Source organism: Helicoverpa zea, chromosome 17 (assembly GCF_022581195.2).
Source record: "Helicoverpa zea isolate HzStark_Cry1AcR chromosome 17, ilHelZeax1.1, whole genome shotgun sequence".
In the NCBI taxonomy this organism is placed as follows: Eukaryota; Metazoa; Arthropoda; class Insecta; order Lepidoptera; family Noctuidae; genus Helicoverpa; species Helicoverpa zea.
Window position 1 is genome coordinate 9,940,725 of NC_061468.1, and position 27,578 is coordinate 9,968,302.

At 34.0% G+C, this 27,578-nt stretch overlaps 1 protein-coding gene across 1 annotated transcript in view; it reads right to left on the reverse strand.

Annotated features, from left to right (window-relative positions):
- Positions 1 to 27,578, reverse strand: part of LOC124638112 (hemicentin-2-like) — a 289,572-nt gene that overhangs the window by 196,929 nt on the left and 65,065 nt on the right. The window lies entirely within an intron of this gene.

Sequence of the window (27,578 nt, forward strand, 5' to 3'; positions counted from 1 at the left end):
TCATCTTAAAGCTGTTTCATACAGGATAAAGTGGTTTACTAAAAGCTTCGTCCTGAAACATATATGTAGGTACATTGTTTATTAACACATGAATAAATGTGTACAACTAAGCACTGTACTGGACTAGATAACAACTATGTAAAACCAACCATGTACATCAGAGGAATAAACATAAATATATAGGTACGTCGAAGATTATGCTTTTCAGTTTGCACTCGACGTTCTAGGCTTATGGGATTTCGAATGGTTAAACAACAGATTGATTTTCGAGAGAATCCAGAAAATTACAGTATACCTCTAGTATCCTCGGTATTCGCTAACAAGCTAATTGTAGAAGTTACGAAATCTGTATATTTTGGATCGACTTCTCATTTTGCAGATGAATAATAATACCTATTGCTTGGTTAAAATTTCAGTAAGATAAACGCAGTAATATACCGCCAAAAATGGCAATCTACCCATAAATGGCGATCATAAGAGCAAAATTAAATTTCAAAAATAATTGAACAGCTCGTCACAGCACATAATTTTTAGTTTACAATTTTCATACACTTTAATTAAGCCTTGTAATACAACTTACAGACAGCTCAGTCAACATGACAGCAAAGTGAAAATATCTCAATTATTTTACAACAATGCTTCTGAAACAATTGCAAGTAGAGACAAAAGAAGGCTAGTAAATTATTAATAAATAGAGTAAATTAATTCCACAGAGGGCGTTTGTAGCTGACATGCTAATTATGTCATTTTGTAGGGCTGATACTGTATTTAAGCTGTCAAGTAGGGTTCATCATTAAAAATGACATGTAATTAGAAATTGGGGTTATCTGGACCCATATAATATAACTGCTAATTTTATTATGGTGAGAGTAAGTGTGTTTGTTTGTTACGTTTTTTGCTAGAATGGCTAAAGCGAAAGCTTTTTGGTCAAGACAGAAATGGGGTACTAAAGACGGTGATACTTATTTTCCGATGTATGTACTTACGGGTTTGTTTCATACAAAGGCGAACGAAGCCGCGGGCAAATAGATCATGTGATTATATAAACAATTCTATAGAACACAGGTGAGTAAGATATCCTATACACCAAATATTGCAGTAACGAACATTTCACAAATAAATTACCAAATCTAAAAGAAAAAGAAAAAAACTTAATTTCGATGATGGATGAAGCCATAGTTTTAGAGAGAGCTAAATATTTAAGTAACTTTAGTTGATTAGTTGCAAAACAAGTTGGGTAGGAGTAAAAGTATAAGATACTTATTAATTATTCTACTTTTTAATTAATACTTACCCATTAGTTAATTACATAGAGGATAAGAATCGAGGAAGTAAGTAATAATAATTACATAAGTATTAAAAAAACTAATTAAATAGGTCTATTATTAGCGTGGATAATTATGTACCTATGTTGTCTTTTTTTAATTCTTTTAAATAATGACGGATGTAAAAGAAATTAAATACCTATGTTTGTAGTTAATTGAATCTGAAAAAAAAAATATCCAGTAGACAGAAATTTAATTCCTTCCAGGAAAGGCTACGCTTTTGACGCTTTTGTCATCCATTGAGCATAATAATAAAGTAGGTACCTGAAACAAATGAAAAATAAAACATTATTATAAGTTATATTTACACAAAAAACATATTTCTAAAATATATCGAAAACTTGAACCCATACCTTAACAATGTTACCTATTACAAAAAATATTAATTGCTCTAATAAATTAATCCAGGCTAGTTACGTAAGGTAAATAAATTGCTAATCCTTAGTAATAAACGCGAGGTCAATTATTGCTTAATCCTAGTTAACTAAGATTAATCCTGCGTTGATTAATAATTGCGAAAATTACGTTGATTACATTCTGTTTAGTAAAATTGCAATTTTCTGAACATTTATAATAAACGCAAGATCGTATCTAGTTGATTATTTAGTTCATTTTTTAATAAGCTGGGAAACTGATTATAGGATTTTGTCGCGCGTTCCTATACCTACCCCAAATTGGTGGTGTTAAGTATCACGGTCGTGACACGAAAAAATATAAAGATAGGTTACATCATTTAAGTATGGCGTTAACCACACTATAACCAATCGTGAAAATGCCTTCCATTGGTCAAATCAGTGATTTGACAGCTGATTTTGGTTCAGCTATCGTTAAAGTTAAATAGTGCAATCCAACCTAAGTGCGACAACTGTACGAAACGCGTAAAAATCGAGTAGCAAAACCTGCTTGTTTGAAAGTGCTTTTAACTAAGCATTTCAGTTGAAGATCGCTCAATGGCGAAGATACCACAAAAGACGCCTATATTTAAGTAGAATGACATTTATTGACGAATATGATGTTGCTACGGTACAATTTACCTAGTTTAGTTGCAGATGATGATGATACGGAACCACATTTTTGTTTAGTTTGCCACCCCTAGCGTACAATATTTATCACGTGAGAGGACGGGCGTATGACATAGCACGTGCAGTGGTATAACAGTTTTATTGATAGCCTAATGAGCTGCTAGGGTTGTACTACAAAAGTAATTTTTTTTAGGATCTCTGTAATACATTTTTTTTCCTCATTTAGGATCTTTGCATTTCGATTTTTGACTTATTTACTTTTTTAAGACTGTTTACTGTTTTATATTGGTAGAAGATTATTTGTAGTTACGTACACATGAAAGTAAATAAGGTGTACAAAAATGAGCCAAAATACTCTTAAAGACTATTATCTCACCTAGTAATACAATTATCTCATTTTTTTTTTAATAGTGGTCGTCTTACTAGCTACAAACAATAAAATACAAACAAGACACCCATATATCATCCTTCTAATATACAAGGTGTTGATTTGCATTTGTGCCATAGTTCAGGAGGAGGACATACAATACGTAAATAATCGATTGGAATTACAGTAGATGGGAAATAACTAATATGCACTGCTTTTTTTGTCACTGTAATGTCGTGGTATTTCCGAAGTAATCCAATTTTATGAATGAAATTTATGAGTGATCGTTGCGTATGCTTTGTGTTAGCGTTTGTGTGAGGGTGCAGCACTGTTTTAACGCCAGTAACATACGCGCCAAGTTTAAATAAGGCTAGATGACATTTACGGAATTCCGAAAAAAAATTAAAGAAAAAAAATTACGTACCAATTTTTTTATTGATTTGGGTCGAGAATCATTAGCATAATTACCTCCTTGAATATGGCACGGATGCAAATCAACAGCTTGTAGAGGACTGTATTTAAAAAAAGCTACACACAAAAAAAAAACAAATGAAAACCCATAGCGTTTGCAACACCCCTATTCTCAAAGCACCCGACTGCTGAATATTCCATATATTGGTTTTGCAAATGTACGACTCGGTACGGCCCGGGTTTATTGCTCAAACGATTTACGAATCGAACGGTTGTTAGAATAATACCACTTCAATTTTGTATTCCAGAATATTTATAGAACCCTAGGTTTAGAACCTAGTGGGTATTTATTTAGGCGTCGCTATAAGAGTGTCAGACTGCAAACTTTTAGTTGGCTGATACTTTGACTAGCTCATAAATCAGTATGAAGATGAATGGAATGTGTGCACATTCAAAGATCAGGTGTTTAGCCCGTATCAGACCGACTGAAAACTTTGATTGAATTCACGATTTTTTGAAAATAAAGCAACTGTCGGACGTCTGTTTAGTTTTCAGTGTGGGGGCTACTCTAAAACCGAATGTATTCTATCAGAGAGAATATTTCGTGAGCAGCTGGCAACTAATTGTAGGTAATACTAAAATAATACGAATCTTTTCTACGAAAACCTTGCCGGAGGCTTACGAAAAATATATAGAGGAATATAGCAACTTAGATATAGTTATTGGGTACCTGTGTATTTCTAAGAAAATGTTGATCCTAAATTCTGTAAAATCTTATTAGTGAACTGGTGAAAGTTGTAAACGTTATGTTTTATGAGTTTGTCGCTCGGTTAGCAACACAATTAAATTACCCATCCACAAAGGTAGACAGGTTAATACAAGTGACCTATAAAAAAAAAAAAAATTGGATCCACCAATTTAATGTGCGTTCACACACAGAGAAACTTGTCATGACAACATGATCATTCATCCACGGACCAGCCTCGTCAAGCATTGCTTTACCTTACTGTCGACAACCCCGGCTGATACGTAGCCTCCTTGAAAATAGCAGCCATATACCATTACATTAATTATCGACACAAAATAAAAAATAACAAATGAAGAACGACAGAACACAGTCATAACTCAAGAGCTACAAAACAACAAATTTTACAGCCAAAACAACCTCTAAAATCACACCTAAGACAATTTTAGAAGCTCTAAAACTACCACAGAAGTTAAAAATTCATACCCACATCTTTGTGAACATCAAACTAGGTTTCATAATTTAGAGGGAAACTGCCAAACTGGAGTACTGGCATGCGGAACCGTTGGGTGAAGTTAACAGCCTTGTCCGAGCACTATTTATAAATAACTTAATAGCTGAGGAAGTTTCAGATGAAGTTGTGTGGACTCGAACGGTGGGTTGGTCGTGGTATTTTGTGTAAGAGTATATTGATTATGTTGAGCAGTGGTTCTGAATTTATGTCACGCACTTGATAAAAACTCCGTGTGATGCATAGTTCTCCTTTTCACATTTCATCTATCAACTCTCTGTTGTTTTTGTTAAGTGTTTGATTTTTCTGTATTGTATATGCGTCTTCTTCTCGCAAATAAATGTATATTCTTTCTTTCTCTATTTATTTACAACCGAAAATCGAAAAAGACAAATACTTACACTACCGATACAGATCCAGTGATTGAAAGTTTACAGTCTGCGGGGAGGCAACCAAACAATGATGATACCTATATCTGATGATAGATATCTATAGGTATATTTCAAGCGATCAGCAACTGACGATAACAACTTAATATTTATAAAAAAAAACTGCTATTTGCATTTCATTGGCTATCAATTACTAGCTGCACCATGTAACAAAAATATTTATTTAGTTAAAATTCAAATCACGTAGTGGACATAGGTTGACTGAATTGCCCACGAATTAGTTCGGCAAATCTAATTTTATTTTTAGGTCGGATTTACATAGGTCAAATTGTGAATATATGGCAATTGACTAACAAAATAAACTATTAACTACAGACTAGTTGTTCTAGGTAAATATTCAAATATTCCAGGGAACTACTTCCCGCACCCGGATAAAAACTAACGCAATATTCATCATCATCATCATCATCATCAGCCTATCGCAGTCCACTGCTGGACATAGGCCTCTCCAAGTGCACGCCACTGAGATCGATTTTCAGCTTCTCGCATCCAGCTCCTGCCAGCCGTCTTGCGCAAGTCATCACTCCACCGTGCCTGAGGACGTCCTACACTACGTTTGCCGAGGCGTGGTCTCCACTCTAGAACTCGTTTACCCCAACGGTTATCGGTTCTTCGGCTAATATGGCCAGCCCACTGCCACTTCAGCTTGCTGATTCGGTGGGCTATGTCGATGACCTTGGTTCTCTGACGGATTACCTCATTTCTGAGGATTTCTGAGAAATGCCGAGCATAGCCCCTTCCATAGCCCGCTGAGCGACATTAAACTTGTGAACCAGCCGTACCGACAGTGGCCACGTTTCGGCTCCGTAAGTCATGACAGGCAATATTACTTAAGCATTATTAATTATTAGCATATTATTAGTAAGCATTTTAGTAAAACGAGCATTAATACGATATATTTTATGAAATTTATAAACAGAAATATTATTTTGAGGAAACACGATACTGTAAAATTAATTCTATGAAACTCTTTATATCGGATACACTTGAAACTGATATGAGCAGTCAATAATTTATATGGATCAAAATGAATGTAGTACCTATTCGTTATACCAGTAAAATCAGATGACGGATTATCCGAAAATTTTCTATAAAATGGAAAATTTATGTAATTATTCCTCGTGTTTAAGCTTGTATCACTATCCATCAGTGATATGATAAGTACGCCATAGGATGGACCATATAGCAAAAAAACTTGCCAATTTGCAATAGTACTACTAGGTATGCACCAAACAATTTTTGCAGAAAAAAAATATGTGCGTGTCAGCGCGATTCCACTTTGCGGACATCTTTACCAATAATATATAAAACTGTAAAGTTTGTTTGTTTGCTTAAAAGTGCTAATCTTAGGAACCAATGGTCCGCTTAGAAAAAATATTTCAGCATTACGTAGCCTATTTATCGAGGAAGGCTATAAGTTAGTTTTTCGGGGTCGTGCAGACGTTCCCACGAGATGCGGATGAAACCGTTGGCAGAAGCTAGCTTAGCCAGACCGAATAGACTAGACTAGAATCGTTTGTGCCTCACGCTGGTGCAATTTCGAAAAAATCAGCCTATTCCCAAATCCAAGAATTTCCTCCCACCATGAAAACAAAACAAAATGACTGATCGAATAATTAAATTTTCGCTGTTCTCATCTATTTGCTGGAACGGTTACTGTTTCCCTGTCAGAATGACGTTGACTAACGATGGTCTTCCATGTCAATGGAGCGTCTTGATTAACAACGTAAACGACTTTTGACTGGAGATTTAAACTGCTGACCAGTAATTAATTGTTGAGTATAGGGTTTAATTTATGGTGGGGTTCCATTGAAAAAGAAAAAACAAAACAATTTGGTAGAGATTTTTTAAATTGATTAATGACCAGATTTGGATTAGCATCTAAATATGTTTTTGTTTTAGGTTATTTCATACTAGTATTTCCTCCTATATTCAGAAAAATCTTAGTTGCTCCTTGCGACCGACCACTTTGGCAGACTCAAAAAAAAGTTTTTTTTTTTTTTTCAAAGTCAAAGTCTACTTAAACTTACCTACTCTTAAAAATTATTAGATAACCCTAACTGAAAAGAGAACAAACTCTCTGAACTAACAAAAAGGTCTCTAGAATCTTCCCCTCAACGTAAAAACAAAACACAACACTATAGACTTTAGAATGTAAAATTACGTAACCTTATTATTACTGAGCGCCTCAAAGGTGTTCCAAGGAAAAGTCGATACCACATAATAATTAATTTACGATACACAAGATTTTATCGATCCCCACATAATGCTTAGTAGAGAGTACTAGCACACGGCACACTTTTAGTCGGCCGATAGTTTGCTTTAGCTCACAAATCAGTGTGAACATGAATCTCCGTACGCAAATTACAAAGATCAAGTATTTGACCGGTATCAAACCGACTAAAAACTTTGATTAAATACTTGATTTTCTTTTTCTTTCTTAGCCTGACTTGTTCCTCTGCTGGGCAAAGGCCCCCATTTTGTTTCCACACTTCTCGATCTTTTGAGTGTTCCCTCAATCCGGGTTCTAGGGGTCCAAATCCTCCCACCATCTCTTCCGGGGCCTTCCCCGTCTCCGCTTCCACCCTGTGTGGTATCCACTGGGTAATGATGTTGCTGGGTAATGAAGATTTTCTTTAAAAAAGGAACCAACCATCCGGCCAACTATCGGCCGACTGTTTAGTCTCCAGTTTGCGGGTGATCTTAAGTTACTTGAAACTAACAAGCTCATGTGTTTCTACGGCAAGTTAAACCTAGTTTGGCGAACACTAGAGATAATTAAGGGTATCCATTGTAACTATGTTGTAATGATAGATAACCTAGTTTACTATATCCATCTTCATTAGGGTAGGTGGTGTTTTGATAGAGAGCTTAACGTCTTAGACCTCTCAATATGTTGCTCCTTTTTATGCGGATATCCTGATTTTCTATACCTAAGTAGATAAATCTTAATTTATTATAACCTAAATTTATAGCTAAATCACACGCTTTTGATTTTGATTCCAAAAAGCCAGTCCGCCATCTTGGGGACGCAGCCATATTGGATTTATAATGCCATTTCTTAGCTAGTCATTCATTGTCATCAGAACTCAGAGCGTGTGGAAAATTTCATCCTAATCGAAGACCGGGAAGTGGGGAAAATTAATATCCAAGATTTTCTTACATACATAGTTATAAGTGAAGCTAATATAAGCTTGTTAAAAATGTCCTACACACCCCCTTAGTGTATTTTACATCATATTACCTCCCAGTACTGATTTTGATACAGATGGCCAACTGAGCTTAGGATATCGCAAGACTTAGAATTACTCAGGAAACTAGGATAAAAATCAAAAGTTAAAGTTAAAGTAATGTCTAAAGTAAAAGTAACGGTCAAATTCGTTTTTTTCAAGGCTAAAGTGACAGCAAAACTAATAGAAAAATTGAATTTGACCGTTACTTTTACTTTAGACATTACTTTAGCCATAACTTTAACTTTAACTTTTGATGAGGAAACTGGCCGTTAGTACTAAGTGATGTTATATCATGTTCTGTTCGATCGTTTTAGAGTTCGGTAGAATGTCCTTCCTTTAATTTAATATTGGTACTAGTGATGACGAAACACAGAGAAGCAGGAAGAAAGTTTGCTGAAGACAGGATAGGAAGGACAAAAGTCTTATAAGTAATAGTTAGTCGATACATTGGTTTTATACAATTTACGAAAAAGGTTCTTACATTTTTATCACCTTGGAAGAATATAACTTCAGTAAATACAATATAAGAGGCTCTCAAGCAGTCCTCTCAAATGAATTAGTCTTTTAACCAAAAACTGAATACAACTAACATGGGGAACGTTTTTGTCACTGGAAAATCACTGCAAGGGCTAAAACAGATAAATAAATGTATTCGGTTAGGTAATTACGGCACTGTAAAAATAAAAACATCTGGCAATTTTCTCACCAACCACTAACTTAGAAATAAAACAGAAATACCGCATCTCGATTCTAGAATCATCGATTGCTGTAATAAATAATGAATATATGAACCGCAGCGCAGTGTATGTGAACATTATTTCATACATAAGTACATGTGATGTAAATGGCGTGATCGATTCACTTAATACGTCATTATGAATTCGCACTCAATACGCTTGATAATTTCGCTGGGAATTGACTATGTTGCAAACGTATTGCTTTGGTACCTATATATATATATATGTATAGAATATTTGGAAAATGTAAAGGCTTTGAATTTGCTGTGTGATATTTTTTGTTTACATATTTGCAATAGTAATAAAAAAACATGTCAATAAATAAATATTTTTACGAAAATTTTGCGAAAATACTGTTTGTTTATAAATCTCATAATAAAATATACAATAAATAATGATTTTATGGTGACCAGCTATAGCGTGGTAGCTTTGAGTGAAAAGAACTCAAACACATAATATTTTCCTTAGCTTGTATTATCACACTGCTGAGCAAAGTAGTTACTACCTAATACCTACTGTTCCATTAATTTTCTGAGAAAAGCGTGACATGATTAACCAGCGAGAAAAGTCTCCAAGACTTCTCACCATCTCTTTTAGTGTTTCATAACCTTCTATCCTCAGAAAGAAGAAAAAATTTAGGTATGCATTGTGTGTCTAACTGAGGTGAGAGAAGTATCCTTAGAATGCAATAGAAACCGCAAAAACAACTTAAACAAGCAAGTGTACGGAAATAAAATAAAATTAACGTTCTAACGTTACTCACACTTCTCTTGCCCACCTAGACGTTACGTTAGAACTAAATTTAAGTACCTACGTAACAAAGTCTTAACTTAGTTAACTGGGCTCAGTTTCCAACAGCACCTTACATAAGTGGCAACACTATTTGATGGGAGTTTTTTGCACTTTGTGTAATTCTTGTGTAATGTTGTGTAATGTTATTGCACTTTAATTTGAAATGTATGTAGTTCTTTACACTGCCTATAATATGTCCTGCGCAGCTGGCTGATCTCCTTGCATGAGAACAGCGGCTGTGGTCGACAATCGGCTAGGAAGCCTTTATCATCGTCAGTTCCTGAGAATCGGCATCTATCTAGAGCAGAGCATTTTTAACCCCCGACGCAAAAACGACGGGGTGTTATAAGTTTGACGTGTCTGTGTGTGTGTGTGTGTGTATGTGGCATCGTAGCTCCCAAACGGATGATCCGATTGTAATGCGGTTTTTTTTGTTTAAAAGGAGTGTCATTCGGGAGTGTTCTTAGCTATGTTTGGTGGAAATCGGTTCAGGTCTTCAAGGTCATCAGCTCGTTTGTTAGGTGTGAGAGGAATGTTACACGCTCAGTTTACTTGCAAGCATGTGTGGGATCTGAAATTTGAAACACTAATGTCTTCTGGAACCACTGAGCTGGTCTGCTGTTAGGGCACGAAGGTAGGAGACGTAACCCTGAACTGCCTTTTAGTAAACCCATCGAGTTTGGGCTCGTTGAATTTGTCTTGACTAGTTCTCTTCAATTGACGAGAACCTGATACTGGAAATGGGATGTGGCGGATGAAACCCTGGAATGCCGGAATGAAACGGATAAACCGATTTATATCTTCGCTGAAAATCTAGAATTACCAAAGGTTTATGTTTCCTCAATCTGTGCAATTCTCCCAGAGCCAGTATGTTATGAGGATTGTTAAACAGCATCCTTTGGCCGAGATCGCATAGAGCGACCCCATCTTAAAATAAAAGAAATTAACTGAAAGAAGGAAAAATTAAGGAGCTCCTTCAAAAAGCATGAAATAAAATTAAATTATAAATTTAAAAAACCCCCGACCCAAAAAAAGTACGCAATTAGTATGACAAAAGGTTAAAAACGCTAAACCCTATAAAAAGCAAAAAAATAACTTTTAACACTACGTAAGTACCAACTAAAGCATGTCAGACTAAACTAAATTTTGACGTGTCGGGGGACCGCTTTTACCTTCAAAAATACTTACATAAATCAAATGATACCTAGCTAATTACAACATTCGTATAAAACAAAATTATATACACAGTTATAAGTAGTATATACTTAATTACTTCTAACGTTAGGCTAATAAATTAGAGCGGTCCCCCGACACGACAAAATTTAGTTTAGTCTGACATGCTTTAGTTGGTACTTACGTAGTGTTAAAAGTTATTTTTTGCTTTTTATAGGGTTTAGCGTTTTTAACCTTTTGTCATACTAATTGCGTACTTTTTTTGGGTCGGGGGTTTTTTTAAATTTATAATTTAATTTTTACATGAAACGATTGCCCATATAACTTCCACAACTTAATCCCGGGAAACCTACTATCCTTAATGACTACCCATGGAATATAAAAATAATAGACAGGATACATAAAAATGCCTTCTCAATACATAACTTTCAATAAACTGTTTGAATCATGACAAAACGAGCACTACTTCATCCTTCTTCTCTTTACAACAAAAAGCCTGACTAACCAGGTGACACATTAAAATTAATTTTAACCTACCAACGGTTTATACTCCGTAGATTTTACGTACACAATGAGCTGTCACGCTGCAGCTGCACGTTATAAATAGTCTGGCAACACTTTAATAACATGGGGTGACCATTTGTCACGATGAACCTATCTAATAGATAAACTATAACGTTTAGATTCACAGGTATCGGATAGCAATATCTAGCCGAAATTATGAGCAGCTTTTATCTGACAGATATCATTATCTATCGGATAACTAACTGACACTTTATCGGTAATCAGTGGAACCTGGCTTTGATATTGTAAAAATGATTGCCGGGGCCCACAACTATAAATGCTTTTCCAAAAACTAAACTTTCGAAAAAATCTTCAAATCGGCAAGAAGACCAGTACTTTCTTCTCGACGACGAATAACCTTCTTTTCTTCACTTAAAAAGCCTTACAAACCAGATAACACATTAAAATAAATTTATATTATCCAGAAGATTTTACGTACACAATGAGCTGTCACGATGCAGCTGCACGTTATAAATAGTCTGGCAACACTTTAATAACATGGGGTGACCATTTGTCACGGTTTTGAATAGTTCGCGTTGTTATGTAGTTAATGGTTATCTGTGGATGAAGTGGCTAGTTAATACTAAAGAGTAAAACTAGATTTTGCTAATGCCTTCATCCGTGTTCCAATGGAACGATTGCGCCTCTAGATAAAAAGTAATGTCTCTTTCTGTTACCGACCATCTTCATGCCTAATTTCAGTTCGCTCGGTTTAGTATAGGTACGAGTATTAGCACGGAAGCGTATAAAACAAACAAACGGACTGACACATTTGTAAGCATAGTAGGAGAAGTATGAATGACGGATAGCTGCTTGGCTACGGGATGGTCCGAAAGAGTTACCTTGGCCTTGGTACATAAAGGGCTTAAGAAGGAACATGGTGGGTTTTATTCAGTAAGAGTCTGACACTCTATCTGCACCCATAGCGGGAGGGGTCATTTGATGATTTCCCATTGAAAAAAAAAAAACACTTGAAAACGGATAGCTGTATTTAGCTTGGGTCTATCTATTGTTACGAAATATCGTTATAATTTTAAGTTGTAACCTAATTTAACCCTGAAAAGTGGAGAAGTTCCTTAAAATGACGAGAGAAACCGCGAGTACCATCTAGCCATCGATATTAATTACGCGAACTGACTTCAATGTCAAGTATATTAATCAGTGAAGACAATTTAAGGTTCATGTTATAGATAAGTGGATTATGATTGATATTGACTTGCGGTGTTTAGACGGAGTAGCAGCCATTAGTTTATATAATGCTTTAATGTAAAATTATTATAAGATATTAAGTTTGTATTGTATTGCAATAAATCTTCTTAAAATAATGTGATTCGTTGTTATTATTTTTACATTTATTGGAATTTATAAAATTATTATCCTGAGTTTTTTAAAGTGAACAGTATATTAAGATTTTTTTATTTTAAGTAAAGTGCCTACTCAGTTGCTAAAATTACATTAATTCTGAGTGGCATGGCCTAAATCACAACAAAAAGTTCGAGTTTTTTCATAATAAAACCGCCCACGCACACTTTTATCAAACAGACACCTCATTTAAAACCCACAAGAAACTTCTTCACTCACACTATAACAAAACCAAAACTTAACACTTTAAAATCAAATAAACGGCTTGAACAAAACAATCTACCATATACTTTGACAACCAATTCAGTCTACAATAGACTTAAATAAGACATCACTACACACTATGGGAAAACTGCAACATTTGTCAAGCATAACCAACACTCACTGCATTGTACCTTTGTAAGAAATGATAAAGTAAGTGTGTATGCTCGTCCAAAGAGAATTTTATAACTTTCCGCGAAGTGTGAATACACAGCTTTTATATAGAATGGGAAACGTTCTCGGAGTATTGAAAGATGAGTGGAGATGCCATAATGCAGGTAGGTCAGGCGTTTTCTTCTAGGTCAAATAGGTGCAGTTGGCATGACTAAAACGATCAGTTATGAGTGAAATGACGACGCGTTCGGGTTCTTTCAGACTTCTGTCAACGATTTTTTGTATTAAATAATTGGTTGGATCCAAGGAAGGCGTGTAAGAGCGGAGCTAGTAACGTTCCTCGTCCCCCGCACACCCACATTTTGGCGCCCTACTTTCTTAGATTTTCCATTATGGCACCTCCGCTAGTCATTTTGTTCTCCGTGGTAACGTTCGACTGTGTATGAAATATGTTTAAGTATAAAATTGAATTTTCAATTTAAAGGGAATTTATTATTATGTAACGTTATGTTAAATGTTATTTTATTATACAAAGGAATAAAGATTTCATATGAAAGGGGTTGTCGTGTTAAGATTGGTTGCGTATTTATTTATACTGAGTAATTATTGTAAATAATTGGAATTATTTCCATCCGATATTTTTACGTTGAATTCGAGCACTAACTGGCTACAGATTATGGGCGATTTTTTATTATGGACGCGTATATACTTTTGATAGTATAACAATCTAGAGTTTGTTTAAAAAATATTTTAGTGTTTGATAGCCCATTTATCGAGATAGGTTATAGGCTACTTTTAATCCTGGTGCCCAAATAAGATCCCACGGAACGCATGTAAAACCGCTGACAGAAGCTATAAGTACACATAAAACTCAACACTTTCAACCTAATGATACCATAGATAATACATTACACAATTAGACCGATTGCCAGCATCACCTCATTAACTAAAACAGGCTCAAATAAACCTATAATAACAGATAATTCGGTTAACATTAACTACGAACAGTTAATTTAACCAATCAATGTTACTGCAATCGTACATTGGTAATTAATTAACTTCACTTCTATTAACTTATTCATAACTTCGATAAGTTCAAATTGAAGTGTAGATTTTGAATTGATAACTGATCTCTCTTATTAAATAGGTATTTAAATCAATTGGTTGTAGGGTGAATCTTGAATGCTATTTGGATATACAATTGGAAGGTGTGTTAGCAAAATTAAATTATAGTATCATTCAGCATGACTGAAATAAACTCATTTATGTGCACTCCATATTTTGTATAATCTGTTTTCATACCCGTCTATGAAAAAGGGTGTTAGAAATATCCAGTTCCTAAATGGATAAACCCATTTGGATATGGTTTTATAGTTAAAACTGGTTCTACCTTGAATTTGTTGTTTTTAATACTATTTGTGGTTTTAATACTGAAAAATAAAGCTTTTGCACAAGTAAAACACATACTCGTGTTCCTCGTTCGTTCCACACTAGCATATTCCTGACCACTAATAATTTTATTTACAGAAAAAAAAAACACAAACATTTGTTTATTATATAGTCAAATTCACTCAACTAATGCAATAAGCATCAATCGAAAACTAAAAGGGAATACATAATACCCACCAAGAATCGGACATAACACCAACTTGTCTAACTTAGTTTATCACTGAACCCAACTACAGATTCAGCTTCAGTAAATACTGAAACCTATGTAATTCAGTTTTCCAACTTAAAACTGGGTCCAGCCAAAATTCATGTTGCTTTGGCATAAATTATTTATGGCACTTTAAGTTTACTTTGATATTTAGCTGGGATAGGGTTAGTAACAAGGTCCTTGGGTGCATGTAGCGAGAGCCTAAGCTAGTCTGCGTTTTAGTGAAGGAGCTTTGCTTTAAAGACGGTTCTTGTGACGTTTACCCTGTTGGGTGGATAAGTAATATTCTTTCATTAATAAAATAATAGTCTTTAAGAGTATACATATATGTACGTATGTATATTATAATATGTTTGTATCATTATCCATATATCAGATATTTTTTTCACTAAATACCAAAACAGCTTTGCACCTATTAGTGCTATTTTTCCCCCGCCCGAAGTTATACTGGTAGAAAACGATTAAGGTGTTAAATCTGCCATTGTACAAAATGTGCAAAAAGTAATTAATCAAAATAAATTCATCCTTTTTATTGTTTATACCTTGAGTTTACTTTGATATTTAGCTGGGATAGGGTTAGTAACGAGGTCCTTGGGTGCATGTAGCGAGAGCCTAAGCTAGTCTGCGTTTGGGTGAAGGAGTTTTGCTTTAAAGATGGTTCTTGTGACGTTTACCCTGTTGGGCAAGAGAATTTTTGTAGGATATTTTTAGTAATTTTCCAAAATAAATTAATTCTGATTCTAATATTTTTTTAATAATTATTGATTAATTTTTCGCACACATGTCACGCAATTCACTTGATAAGTGCCAGCTGTTCAATACTGATAGAAGTTTTCAAATCGTTTCAGTAGTTTTTGTCATTATTGCTTTCAAAAAAAACAGGTTATGGCTTTTAGAAAAGCTGTACTTTGTAATTACTGACGCGAAAAAGTGCGAATATTATTAGCCTATTTTCAAGAAACGACTTTGACAGATACAATATTGGTTCCTACCTATAGTTTTTTTTATCTCGACTCTTCAATTTTAATTTATTTGCGAAGATTTCAGTAGGTATCGTATTGCAAGATACTGCGGAAGTGTTTTAAACAGATTACACGGATTATGTTCGGTGATTTATAGGCATCGTTGAGAAATTATGTTTTTTTCTGCTCAACAAGATAAGGCACGATGTTTTTTAGTAATAAAATACGAAATCCTATATCAAAGAGAATCTCATAAAACATAAAATTTACGTCAGAAGCCAGAAATTTTGAATATTAGTCCTACTGAAGAATACTGGGTTGCCCAGGTTGGATTGAGGACATCAGTCAGGCAGTTGCTCCATGTAAAATACTGGTGCCCGACTGGATCCAGTTAGACTATAAGCCGACCCCGATATGGTATGTTGAAAAGGCTAGACAAATGAAAGAAGAAAATATATATAAAAGAAATATCTATACCTAAATATAAATATCTACTGATTCTCAAAAAATCCCATAATTCTTAATAATCAACTACCCAAGGCTACACTCAAATAACTCTCAAAATACAGGAGGGACCTTATAACTGATATGAAGGGATACCGGAAAATATATAGAGCGGCCACTGAAGGACCCTTATTAAAGATATATTGGGGTTCCGCATACAGTATGCGACACCGAGTTGATCTATGACCCCTAACCACATCTATAGATTGCATTTTTTGGGAAACTCTCGAAGTTTATTATTGGATCTCAGGTATTGGATAAGAAAGTTGATTTTAGAAAAGTGTATCAGATTGGAATTTTACCGGTAAAATGATAGATATTTTTTACGAACGATATGATGAAATATTCTAATTGGATAGATTGGAACTCGAGCTAGTTACACGTTAATAACTTAATTGTGGATAGGCTGATTGATTTTTTATTTATGTACTTCCTGAATAGGGTAATAACCACGGGACAGCAGCTTGCGATAAATAGGCATCAATACAGCGAATTTTATAAAGCCTTAACACTCCAAAAAACACTGTTGATTCACAGTTAGTTACATAATTGTATCCCTAAGATATAACTGAATCTAATGCTATAAACTGCCAGTAGTATATTATGTTTGTATAAATAATTAAACTCAAAGGTTGTACAAAGTAATCAGCGAATTTCCGGTAACCGTACAAGTTAAACTATCTGTTTATAGGGCACCGCAATGTTGGTCGAGGTCGGATTCGAACCCGCAACCCCGCGGTTTTCAGTCAACATACACTTTGACTGTTAACTGATATACCTATGTTATTCTATTAAGTGAACATTTTAAACCAAAGAGTATTTTAAATTATTGTTTGGAATTTATGTGTCTTTGAATTTTTAAAGTAAGAGTTAAAAACAATAATTGTCTTTAAAAAAAAACACATTAGGTAATTACAAAATACATATTTTTATGACATGTATTATAAAATAACAGCTGTTAATTAATAAGGTATCATTTAAATTAATTTGAAACATACCTGTATAATTCAGAATTATTATGTTTATTTTTTCATTTTATTATTCGAAAATTCACCTTCAACTTTTATAAATGTCAGACTATCTGACTAGTCTATCAAAAATAACTGCAAAATATGTTCATATAGTAAGTCATAAACATGTCTATGATTTCAAATAACTTTCTTATATTTTCACAACTTTGATTGGAAATATAAAAGTTTTTGAATTGCTTGGCACGAGTTTTCACACTACTTTTTCAATATAAATTATTATTTATGTGAAGTAAATACCATATGTCCTACAGCTGTTCAATCCAATTATTATGTGAGAATTATAACTGTAAAATTGCTAACCTATTTATATAACGTGTCGTTTCTGAATACATTACACTTTTAAGATGTTTTTCACTTATTTAGTAAAAACATTAAATATATAGAGCCCTTTTCTATCTACTTATATTACTTATATCTGTGTACCTTCCTGCAGTTTTAAGCAAATCTTGAACTTATTTTTTTGTTTTCAATCAGTCTTTGAATTCCACATATCTATGAAAAATTTTCACTTTTTTGTTCTATAATAAAAGTAAGGATAACTTATTTCATCTAGTTCTTACATGTCATGAAAGCTTGAATTGTCCTTCTTCACACATTATAATTATCTATCTTTCAATCATACATCAATGAATCTTTTGATTCAAAAGCAAATTCATATTTCTACTAATGCCTTGTCAAAGTGCGAATTCTGTCAATATCGAAAGATAATGCATACCTACGTTTCGGGGACAAAAATATCAATTCATCATTTATTTGTTCTATCAATCATAATTCCTATCTGTTTGAGCCGAGATAAATGAGAAATAAATTGATATAAAATGAATGTTACATAAAAATATTACAGATGACATTTAAACATGAATAGAAACTATAAAGTTATAAAGCTCTGTAATATCACTCTTCACATGAAGTCCACGTGTCTTCAAGGGTATGAAATGTCAAACTATAGGAACGTGTAACTTATGATGCCGTGTAGATATTAAATCAAATATTGACGTGTCTTTAGGTAAGTAAGTAAGACTTACCTACATAATTTTAACTAATAATTATGCAATCGCTGCGTTAACTTAATCAACAGTCGTTATGGTTTAGATTATTCTTATACAAAGAAATACATGTACCTCACTATAAGATTAGTGAGCCAAACTGCAGTCTGAAAGTAAACAGCATAGGGCCTGTTTTTGTTCATATGACATTTAAAGTTAAACCCTCATTATGGAATGAAGACCTAATAATAATCATTAATTTTTTATTTTTATAATCGAATATTTAAAAATATGTATAAATCATATGTTGTAAGATTAATAAATGACAAGAAATAAATCATCACTAAATTCTAAAACTCCCACTTACGACACCAATGGTTAGGTGAAGAACATCCTTATTTACTAACACTAAAAATCAATTGCAAGCGGAAGATGCTATCAAATACCTACCTAACAGAGAATCGTATAGAAAATATCATCAGCCTCAGACGCACAATACACTTCGGGAACATTTATCTACTAAAAAAATCTCTAGCGGTTCAGTAGCTCTTTTGTGAAAATAAATAGGATATATACCTTCCATAAGGAGATAAACCACATACAGGACTTAGTTTCCCTGGAGATTGAACTTGAAGAAGTAATAAACATCAGTATAGGTTTTTATGATATAAAATCTATAGTATTAGTGCTTGGTATGGGTATAGGAAGGCCTAGATAAGGCATGATGTCAGTTGAATATTTGAGTAAAAAATGTGTGAGTTTGAAGAGTCTATTTATTGGTGATTCTATTTTAGATTTTTTATATATTTTTAGAATTTTTGACGTAATGGTTGTATTAAAAGTGTGACTCAATAGACTAAGTTAATCTGTTGTCGCGATACCTGTCCCATCTACTTTCAATTATACCTACGGTTTCTTATATGTATAACTTTTGAATTTTAAAGCCATGATTTTGCTGCATCAGCAAGTTTTTATAACTAAATAAATCACTTTTGCAAAAAGTTGAAATACATTATCGCTTTAGGGACTGAAAGAGATTATGTGAATGAAACATTTTTAATCACATCTTTGACACGGCATTCATCACATATTTTTTCAAATAAGATGACATCGAATTTTATACAAGTCGAGATTTGAAAAGAAATCACTCACAAAATCACTGTGCAAGTCATACATAAGTATTATTTGATGAATATTATAAGAATCATTTATAATATTCACAATGTATGAGTGACAAACAAAATACATAATGTGTAATGTTATTATAGCGTCTATTAAATTTTGTAAAATCTAGAAAAATTACAAGTTATTCACTTATTATTCAGGTGATTGATAGATCGAAAAAGTATCATTCTAACAATTTGTAGCTCTATAAAACAGTGCTATTTTCTTCTGTAACATAGTGCTCTACTTTGCTTCATACAACACCGCAAAAAGCTACAATAAAATTCAATATTTCAAGAGGAACACACCAAAATGTTGCCTTATAAATAATCCGAAAACGTTGCCCCCAAACCTAGGTAAGACCCAAGCTAAGGCTACGTCATAATAATCTTGAAAAATGTCCTAAAGAATGACGTAAAAACGTATATCTTGTAACAAAATCTCAGAAAGACGGAAAAAACGTCAAGTTGAGTGTACTGTAGGAGGTCCACAAGTTGAAAAAGAAATATACGGACAGATAGATAAATAATACATGAATTGTTGTGGCCATTTGTCAGTATAACCATGACTTATATGGGTGTAACACTAGTAGGTACTGTTAAAGGAGGAGGGATAAGGTTCGTTTCATGTAGTGAGGTCATGTTTTTATGGGCCTGTACTTAGATTTTTTAATTGGGATATTAAATGGCTGTAATATAGAATTAAATAATGTAAGGAAAGTGATGGGGTGAAGGCATAGTCTTATACGCAGATGTGATTAAAAATTAAGCGTATTTTTGGAGACCAGTCTAACCAAGGGGTATTGGGTTGCCCGGTAACCAGGTTGCGCAGGTTAGATAGGCAGTCGCTCCTTGTAAAGCACTGGTAATCAGCTGCATCCGGTTAGACTGGAAGCCGAACCGAACACGATTGGGAAAAGGCTCGGAAGATGATCCGAGCCTTTTCCCAATCGTCCACACATTCTTGTATATGTTCTTGGGGGCATAAAACACCTGCATTGTAGAAAGTATTATCAGGTTAAAAATATGTAATTGAAAATTAAATTTTTACCTATTACCTATATTGACATATACCAAATCATATTACTGAGGCCATTCAGGCCAATGGACAGGTAAAATAATTTATTTGACACGAAAAAGAGCCTCATAATTTTTGCTTGTAATGCATGACTAGCAATTGATTATTTTGAAAACCTTTTTTATTTTTCTTGGATAAATGATAGCCTTATTGACTTCTAAGAAAGCTACAAATAAACAAGGCAAGATCAATGGTTTCTTACTTCCTATCTAAACGAGGCCTTACAAAGCAAATAAGCAGTTGTGGTCGCTGAACAATTGTTACATATTTAGCTACATAGGTCAAAAGGGTAAGGTTTTCCTTAGCAAATAACCTAAATACATATACCATTTAATATCAGTTATGTCGCTTAAGATTTTCGGCGGTCTTATTTGTGATTTGCGTTTCTGCTAAAGAAATGTAACTTACGAAAAAATATGAAAAGAAATATAAATACTTGTGGACATTTTCTCTTTATTTCCTGTGAGGGAAGATTTGGAATGAAAGTATTTTTAGGCTGACAGTTTATTTGGTAGCTATTTTTGTACTCAAAGGTTACTTTTTAAATGAAAGAACCATCTGTCTTTGATGAATTGAGCCTTTTTTAGATGGGTAAACATCTGATTATCAGAAGGGAGTGTCAGACTTTTACTGACTAAAACCCATCTATGTTACTTTTGCAGCTCTTTCAATACCAGGGCCGATGTTACTCTTTCGAACAATCCCACACCTGAATGCCTAGGGTTTGATTCTCTGATTGCCAGTCAGTCAGTCTGATTGCCTAGGGTTTTACCAGGCCAGATAATTTTGTAGTAGACTATCAGTGCTGATATTTTTTCTATTAGGCTTGAGTCAAAAAATGACTCGTAAGCAGGATTAATAATTTCTTGTTTACGAAAACAGGCACATTTCAACTAGTAACAATAGTTCCATAATACCACATGTTATACAAAACAATTATTTAACTACTCTATCCACGGCGTGGACAGTGAATATAATAAACAGATTCAGCGGTGTAGTTTCAGAGATTACTGGTTAAATACAAACAACATATTGGTGTGCTCGTCTGAACCGTATTAAGTGACAAATATTAACTCGGTGTGTTATCATTCTAAGCACTGTAATTGATATAAGCGATGTAATATAACATGAATTATGAGTAATTACCGCGAGGGTCGCAAATGGGTTTAATTTATGTGTTATTGCTATAAAAAAAAATAGTTTTAGCATATTATTTTAGTATAGGTAACTTTTACTGAGATAGATAGGTCCCCAAGTAAAATTGTAAATAGGTCAAGAAGAAAGAAAGGCTAACCTTGGTCGTATCTTCTTTAGAAAAAACGAAATTTGAAAACTTTAAATGTAAAATGTTAGAAAAAAACGTTGCGCTAATTTCGACTAGTCAACATCTTCTGAAGGGCCGAAGATGCCCCGTGAAGGGGCGAAACACGTGTCGAGTATCCAAACTCTTATGGAAATTAACGCTACATATTTTTCCTAACATATCATATCATGGATTTTCACAAAATAACGCATAATGCCATAATTTAACTATTAAATGCTTTACTAGAAAGACAATATTTCGACTCTTTCCAACACTCTTGATCTTCTATATCCAAAACCAGAGTAAGTAATTTTTGGCTACCTGGAGAAATCTCTTCCCTGCCCCTCGAATAGACGTTTTGGCTAACTGCCCAACTTGCTTTACTGTGTTCACCGACATCGACACTGTGATTTTGATTGAGTCACAATAGAATCGCGCTTGATCAAGTGTGGGGCCGAGATTATTTTATTTTTGCTTAAATTCCGTTACCTACTTTTTCGAGTATAACAGTAGAAACACAGTTTAGATGCATTCTTTTTTAAACAGTTGTGAAGCTACGTACTAACGTTCGCAAAAATGACACTAACACATGCATATGCATCGACGAGCTTTTATCACCGCTATCGGTGCTCTCAGTACTGACCGTCAGTAGCAGAAAGGTCCATTAAAATAAAAGCTTTATCAAATCTATTGCTAACACTTTTTATCATGTTGACAAAGGAAGAGTCAGCAATAGATTTTAAGAAGCTTTAACTTTAATGGATGTTTGTGCAACTGACGCTGAGTGTCGTGCATCGAGCACATGCGTGTGTAACTTCACAACTGTTTATATGAGAATATATCTAAACTGTGGTAGAACTGACGTTTTGATAGACATTAAGTTATGTTGGACTGTTATTGCTTTTCAAATTTTTTATTGTGTGAAATAGCGGGTTTTTATAGTTTTTAAACAACATATTAAATCTTCCTCACACTACACACACGTCACCCAATTCCATTGCTTTCTAGCGTAGGTACTTTCCAACATAAAAAATGTCTGCCTAAAAAGCCTACCAAAAACAGCCTGTCTTTCGTGTCTAGGTCACCTTACTGAAAAATAAGGTTCATAGTTTCAGACTCGATGAAATACGAGGGTATGAGCTGACAGGCTTATTTATCGATACAAAGGTAACCTACAAGGTTACGTTTCGCCGTCAGTATATTGAGCGACGGGGTAACACCCGTGATTTGGTGTAAGCGGAGCAAGTAGCGAGTTATGATAATGTACAGGGTATTTTTTTTGTTCAAAAATATAAGTGGTTTTTATCCACATGGATACATATCGTCTACTACACAGATAAATTAGGGTAAATGATTGGTAGTTATACCTACAGTGCCCTTGGTCTTTGGTGTCCAATATTATAATACCGCTATTGATAATGTCGACAAAATATGTAGGCCCTCTTTTTACGCGCAGGGTCAACAGTTGACTACTACGAATTTCATAAATATTTATTTTAAGAGGTCTCTTTTTCATATTAACTATGACTTATCACAAATCACAGCATAAATCGCTCTTAAACTGTCATCAAAACGCTTTCTATACCACCTAGCCCTTACCCTGTATAGACTTCCAGTCTAAGTACAGAGGTACCTGTCAAGTAATTCAGGTTACAGAACTATACAGAAAGTTATTTATAACGTGTCTAAGTGATGTCTTAGTGTCTTAATACTTTTTATCCTTTTGGGCAAGTTGCCAAACGCTTTGAAATGTCGAGGGTGAAATGAAGGCACTTTCTGCAGTCTGAAGATTATGGTGTTTTAAGTAGTATAATGAGTTTGGTAATTATGCTAATGACATCTGTTAGTGTATGATGTAGCTTAATAAGTTAGTTTGTGTGATTGTTATAATAGGTAAGTCCAGTATTTTTAAGTAATTATGGTATTCTTAATATGTTCGTAAATCATGCTGAATTTAAAAACTCTTTCGTTTTTTAAGTTGATGAGTACAAGGCACGAAAAAGATTTACAGAGCTTTTTGGGTATGCATGCAAAAAAATCTCTAGTAGATTATTTTGATGCCGTGTAGTACTAAGTTTTTAGTTCTTATCTAAATAAGTACCTCTTTCGTATATTTTTTAAATAATTCAGTAAAAAAATGGACTGAAAAACCCAATTAACTATAAATGCCTTATACACCTTACATATGACTAAAACAACAAAGATCTAACTACCTTCGTCAACCTGCGACCGTACAACCGAACTCAAAAGTACATAATCCACGGAGCGCACGACCAAATCCTTTGGTACAAAGAGAACAGCTTCCGACAAAGAAACCGTGAGGATTAACACAGAAAAGTTTAAATTGATGTGAGAAAACGAACACATGGAATTTATCTTTCAACGTAAAAATTGTCGAAAACAAACGTATTAAAGAAAGGTAAGGGTACACATTTAAGACGTATCTCACATTACCACACACCATGCTCTATTGAATGTACTTCAGAGAGTACATAGTTATTGATAATTCATCGATTCATTATTAATAACTGATTGACATTTGTATAGAGGTCGTTAGGGATCATTTGATTGCAAATGACATTTAATACCCTCCATTTATACCTCTGTATTTGTTCGTCGACTAACAACTCTGTATATAAAACACGTGCACTGCAATACGACTACGCGTCGACGAGCGAGTACACAGACACGTTTGAGCGCACCGGACCGCGAAGCGTGGCGGTGTGTGATCCACCATACAACTTTCTATAGTTCGGCCATTCAGAGAATGCGTTCCTGACACGTCGCGATTGAACTGACGACGTAACTTTGCAATGGCGTTGCAGTTACGATAAAAATATTTTTGCTGGTTGTTTACCGTTTTAACAATTGAGGAGCATTAAAACAACATTATTATATCAATAATCAATGAATGTTATTACGTCGTCAGTTCAATCGCGACGTGTCAGGAACGCATTCTCTGAATGGCCGAACTATAGTCAATTTTACGAAATTACGAAAAAGTTTAGAATTTTTATTTTCACATTCGATTGAGTTTCTTTAATAGAATGATGGTCGAATCTTTGGTAGGATGTAACGAATCGGAAAAATGGAATTGATAAGCGTTTTTTATTACAATTTCATTGTTTTGTTGTGTGCGCTGAAGCTTACAATCCTTTTGATAAATTATTAATTTAAATGGTAATTTGACTACCAATTATTTATGAGTTTTAAATACGATTTACAAACCGGCCATCGCTTGTATTTTCCAATTCATATTAAGCAGGTCAATACCCCTTATATTCTAACCTACATCTAAAAATTGTAAAGGCATACAAAAATTAACACTTCAATACAGTTTGGAAGTGCGCCAAAGTGCTGTTAAACTGCTCTTCTGGTGGATAGGTTCACAATGAAAATCCTTTGCGTTCCCGACAAATGAAATCGGGAACTAGAAGTGACGTGCTCAAGGAGACTAGTGCACTAACTCGGGGATATATTTTGATAGATGAGTTTATTCTTGGTTTATCCGTGTGTAAGGGGAAAATAATACTAAATACGAATATCTGCAGGCTTGCAATGTTTTCAATCAATTCTAGGAATAGGAATTGAACATGAATTGAATTGGAAATTGTTTTTGATAAATCATGTTAGGTATGTGTGTGTTTTCTTCGAAAGATTGCGTAAAGTTTTTGGATTAAGTAAGATAGAAAAACGGTACTTGCCTACCTATATTTAAGCACGGTTGAATTACTTTGAGGAAAGATTATATTTTGTAAGGAGATTCGAAATTAAATTCCTATATTAGTATAATGATTTTCTCTGCTCTTTTAAAGCCATAAAAACCATACCGGTTACCCAAGAAAAATAAAGCTTGATTATTAATCGTGAACATTCATACATTCTCCTTCTTTGGACAATTTTTAATTACTTTTTGACAAAAAGGAGCGCAATTCACAGAGCAATGTAATAAGCACTTAATGGTAATGGTTATAAGTTCCATTTTCGTTCGTATGGAAATTTCAGGATGGTTTCGAAGCATATAATTGGGAAGGGAAATTAACTTTTGCTTGTTTTATTTTTTAATTATGAGACTATATGGGACGATTAAATTGCTATTTAATTTTAAAGGTGTTGTACTCTTATTCGAGAATTTCGCGTTAATTTCGTCGATAATCCGTTTTTTCGTAATTTGATTTTTTATGCTACGGCTTTTGTTTGTCGGCTTGCACTGTCTTATCTTTTGTGAATCTCTGTTTTTTATGACTTATTGGAAGCGACTAGGAAATTGTGGATAGAATAAGATAAGTTAATGTTCTTGTTATGCATGATGGAGGATATAATTTTGTTCTAACCAAAATAATCATTTGAAAAGGAATATATTTTTATTAACCTATGCCTAAAGATTTATGTATTGGAGTATATGCAAGTTCTTTTAAAAAGACATCTACCATACATGATACAAACTGAGACAAAGCTATTTCGATCTCACCTAAGTATCGACCAAGGTCTTATAAACTAGATTTGACCTTGAACTTTTAGTCTAGCCAACAAAAAGATAATTCCTTAGCCTTAGCTTAATTCAGACAGGCAAGACTCTAGTGTTTGAAACAATAAAAAATACAGCTGTTAAGTGTAAAGCTGCGAAGGGTAAGTTCCTTGAACTCGCTAATCTCAATAACTATTGGGCCGATTAGATTATTTTTTTGTTTTATCCGGGTGCGCGAAGTAGATCTCATGGGATAGAGCCGATACTATTGTATGGTACTTGAAGCTAGCTAATCTATAGTATTATTATAAAGAAGTAAACACGTGTGTTTGTAACGTTTTAAACTTCCTGCTCAACGAATTTTTAAAATTCTGGCAGTGGAGTGCTACGTCATTTGTAACTGTAATAGGCTATATTTTACCCAGGCACGGGAAGTATTTCCCTAGAGTCGCAAAGAAAACCGCGGAAATCAGCCAGTATTTAATAATCGTAAAGAGTTCCAAATACAAAGTGTGAAATGTCATAAAATTCTACTTAGTCAGGTGGGCGTTTACTTGACAATGATTAATTGCTTTTACCAAGACTTTAATTTTTAGTTTGGGGTCAAGTAAAATTGGTCGGCAGGTGCCATATTGAAAGTGGGTTTGGGTAATTGCTAGAACTAGATAGTAATCATCTACTTAGAGATGGCCTCTTTTAGTACATTTGATTATTTATAAGACACGTGACAATAATGGTTATAAGTCTATTCTTTTTATTGGTAATTTATCTGTTTCTTAAAGTGTAAATGTTTTAACCTCGGTCACCAAAACTGTAAAACTACGAAGCGTATGTTTTAAGTGTAAAAACGGAAAATGCGGTAAGTAAAACCTTAGATTCAATACATAGATGGTCGCAGTGGCAATGAGGCGTACCTGAAACAATACAACAAAATTATTAGACACCAGTTTTGAGATACAAAAAATATTATTTTACAATAATACATTATCTATCAAACTGATTAGTAACTTGAAACTTAATCATTGCTTTTAAAAAATATATGCAACTGATGATGTAGTGATGATCTGTGAAACTGACATATTTTTATTCTACAGAATCAGTCCGCCTATTAATTTCAAGATCAACACAGTTCAAAACACATTTTACTATCGATTTACACCCCACCGATATTCAGTACTTACTCCACATCCAATCCTTTTTGCAGAGTACACAAAAAAAGATAGGTAGATAGGGCACCAAAAAAAAAGTAAACTGTGCGGTGGCAAACACCGTCGATCCCTAGGGTCGAAAGCTGATGGAAATCGAATGGAAACATGACTAACACGTTGCCGATGAATGCGACGATTCTCTCAATTAAAAT